This window comes from Rattus norvegicus, chromosome 7 (assembly GCF_036323735.1).
Source record: "Rattus norvegicus strain BN/NHsdMcwi chromosome 7, GRCr8, whole genome shotgun sequence".
NCBI classification, from domain to species: domain Eukaryota; kingdom Metazoa; phylum Chordata; class Mammalia; order Rodentia; family Muridae; genus Rattus; species Rattus norvegicus.
In genome coordinates this window covers 52,871,709-52,875,566 of record NC_086025.1, presented here as the reverse complement: position 1 = coordinate 52,875,566, position 3,858 = coordinate 52,871,709, and positions in this window count along the sequence as shown.

Sequence of the window (3,858 nt, the reverse complement as noted above, 5' to 3'; positions counted from 1 at the left end):
CTCTTCATAGTAACAGAACCATGACTAAGACAATGATCCCCAATTCAGTCTTAAGAAAGGATAGTTTGTTTTATTACCTACCTATCAGCAAAAGTTTGGGATCCAGGAAGAGAGGTTTGCTCAGTTCAACACAAATCACAAAGAGACAAAATGCAGCTAATTTTCCAAAAATGGGAGTGGGGGAGTACTCGTTTGAAGAGTCCCTTCCTCCTGCCAGTTCTTCCAGGATTCTTTTGCTGAACTTGAGGTAGGACCTTTAAAGAAGCCAGCAACATCTTTGTGCCTAAGTACAAAGGGGAGATAACTTGTTGAAGAGAGCCTCCCAAGTCTCATGTAGCAAAAAGACAGGTTCCTATTCTTAGGTTTCAAACCCAGGACAAAGGGCTGAGATGCCTATTTAACATATCAAAGTGGACCCGCTTGCCAGATTCTTCTCAGCACCCCTCAGACCCAATCAGTTACAGGGTTCCTCCAGGTTCGTATGCCCTGCCCAGTACCCTGAGCTCTCCTGCTGAAATAGCCGGGTTGCTTCCCATTTTGGTTACTCCACTTTCTTTTGGGCCTCCTGCTGCACTTGGTTCACCTCTATCCCTTCCCCTCCCCTCTCAACTCACATGGCTCAGGGTCTTGTCTGGACTCTTCCAGATGTCCATGGCTCTTCCTAAGTTTTTTCTACTATAAACTTTCTTTTCCACTATACCTCGGAGCTGTCATGTCCTTTCCTTGTCCTTTCTTTCACACATAGGTTCATAGCCATGTTCAAACAGTCCCAGGACTACATACATAGCTCTTTATTGTCAGTCCAATAATTTATTCAACCCTCGATCTACTCACGAGGGTTGAACTCTGCACTTAATTGCGAAGCTCCTGAATGTTGCACATGAAGGTGTAGCTGGAACACTTGGGATGGGTGTAGGCAACTTCTGGGTCTGAACCTTTAATGGAAGTGTTCTTTTAAATGGCTGGTTAGGCAGGAAACTTGCCTGAGGAAATCAGGGCGCTCCCCACTTTGCCTCTGTTATATTGGATATTGGGGTGGGTGGGAGAGAAATAGTCATTTGAAAGCACATTTCTCTGGTAATATGATTTTTAGCCTGATCTATATTAAGGAGAAGGAATACCCCTGGATCCATACTCATGGGTTGACGCTAGGATAGAGCACAGCGGTAGAGCAATTACCCAGCAAGCACAAAGCCCTGAGTTGACACTCCAGTACTCAAGCAGAACTTACTTAACATAGACTTCAATGTCATTAGATGGCCTGATAATCACAGAAAGATAACCCACCACTTTCTTAGAAAACAACTGGTCGAAGACCTGATAAATGGCAAATTAAAAGCAATTTTATATAATTTTTCTAAATGATGCAAAAAATAATATTTTTTAAAATTTTAAATTTTTATTAATTTAAATTTTAAATTTTGACAGGTTGTTAGTAACCTGCCCCCAATAGCCTCAACAATCCAAACCGTGGTCAGATAGCATGGTGAAGTAATACAATTATTTGTCTAATGTAAGGGTCCACAGTTCACCAAAGAATCACACCCCAGACTCAGATTGTATGTAAAGGCAAAGAACGTTTTATTCTGTAGAAGTCCAGCATGCTCTCATTACCAAGATGGACACCCAAGTGAGCTTGCAGGCCTGATTGAAAGCACATTAGGGAATTCTGGGGGTAGACGACCTCTATGTTAATCTGTTGGGTCCATATCTTTGGACATTCCATTCCTGGGGAGGGGTCTGGAAACTTTTAGGGAGGTCTGGAAACTGCTGCTGACCCATTGTCCTTGCCTCAGGCCAGGCCCTGGGCAGCTTCTGAGGCCCGGACTTGCCTAGAATTGTCCAGTTCTTGGAAACAGAGATCTAGACCTAGTCTCCTTAACTGCCAATCTGAAGCCTGCCATGGAATCAACCTAGCCCTCTCACTATAAAGAATAGAAACAGTAGGGCTGGGGATTTAGCTCAGTGGTAGAGCGCTTACCTAGGAAGCGCAAGGCCCTGGGTTCGGTCCCCAGCTCCGGAAAAAAAAGAACCAAAAAAAAAAAAATAGGGCTATGGTATGCAGAAGAATAGAAACAGTAGATATAGAGTGAATTTCAGTTGAAGCCACTATCTTGTGTTCTACCAAAGGAAAACCAGTCTTGACATGAATTTTGAAATTCAAAATACCATAAAATCTTTAAAAATGCCCCACAGAGATGCAAACCAGTTTCAGCCACAAGATAGCCCACGTATATCAAAAAAATATTAGCCTGACCAGAAAAAAAAAAGCCCCCATCCAGCAGTAGAAATGTAAGCTTTTAAAGATCGAGTGGGTTGTGTACCACACCTGAAACTGTCCCGTTGCCTCCCATACTGTTGACAGTTAGCAATAAACATCTCGGAAATATGTGGTTATCAGCTAGTTACAATTCACTCAAGCAAAATAACTCATAGTCAACCTTAGCCTCCTATGATCTGGGATTACAAGCCTGGCCACCACATCTAGTGAGATCTTTGTTTTGAAGCTGGGCCTGGGAAGATGACACTGTGGATAAATTGCTTTCTGTGCAAGCTTGAAAATGTGACTTTTGGGCCAGTACCTAGAACCACATGGGACTGGCCCAAAAATACCCATCTAAAAAAGATGAAATCAGTCACAAGACTCAGATTGTCTGATGATAGTCTGCGGTGTAAAATGAATTGACAGGATGTACACTCTTGAAATTGTAGAGGAATTTTAATCCAGTAACATGGCTGCTCTGGCAAGGGAATCCAAAGACGTAGGTCACTATGATCTGGATAGTATGCAGACAGGCCACACCCCTTTAGTGCCTTTGGCTAGAATACATACGTGCCCTTAAAACAATCCTTTAATGTAAAATTAGTTTGTAGAAGGAAGCAGTCATGTGTGGAAGTGACGTCTAATTGAGGGCCAAAGTGACGAAGAATCGAAAGATTGACAGAAAGGATACATCCATCACTTACAAAAACAGCACAGGAAAGAGAAACCACTTAAGAGCAGCAGCGCACAGAGAGAGCCAATCAGAGTTAGGAATTGGGAGGCAGTACCCTGAGAGCAGTGCAGTTGAGTTCGGGTTTTTGTGGGTTTGTTTGTTTGTTTGTTTGTTTGTTTGTTTGTTTGTTTGTTTATTTTGGAGTGTATGAAGTTCACTGCAGGTCAGCAGAGACAGCTGAAGCCAGAGAATAAGAAGGAGTTAGAACAAATTGCTAGAGTTGTTTGAGGCTAAGCAGAACAAGTTGAGAGATGCCAGATTGAATCAGACTGCTTGGTGAGGAGTTTGAGCCAGAGCAGCTGAGTTGAACCAGCCAGCCAGAATTCAGAAAGAGGTAGAAAAGGTGAGATTATTCAGCATTAAGCCCTACGCGAGGACAATTATATCAGGCGAATAAGTTACTTTTTACAGATAAATAGTGCATGGGGACGGACACTTCCACAATGTATGTTAGAACATTATATGAAAGTTCAATGTTTGTTTATATAACACAGTACCAGTTGAGTCTGGTCCAGAGTAAGGGCCAAGCCATTATTTTAAGCTACTTTCTAAGTAATTCTGCTTCTACACGATAAGCTCCTAAGTCCTCCACTTAACACCCTATCTCCAGGTATGAATCCTTCATAAATTACAACTCATTATTGGTTTTAAATTTATTCGCATTTCATTATTCCATCAATGGCAAGTTTTAGTGCCCCACACCACCCTTGCTGATGACATTTTTTTCAAGTCTAGGATGTCCACAAATCCCAAGACCTAAGTTGTCCTAACGCCTATTACAGAGGTGCTTTACAAACACTGCCCTGACAAGCCCAAGACACTATCCGTACTCAAGCAAGTCTCTTCCTCGAATGGTCACGTG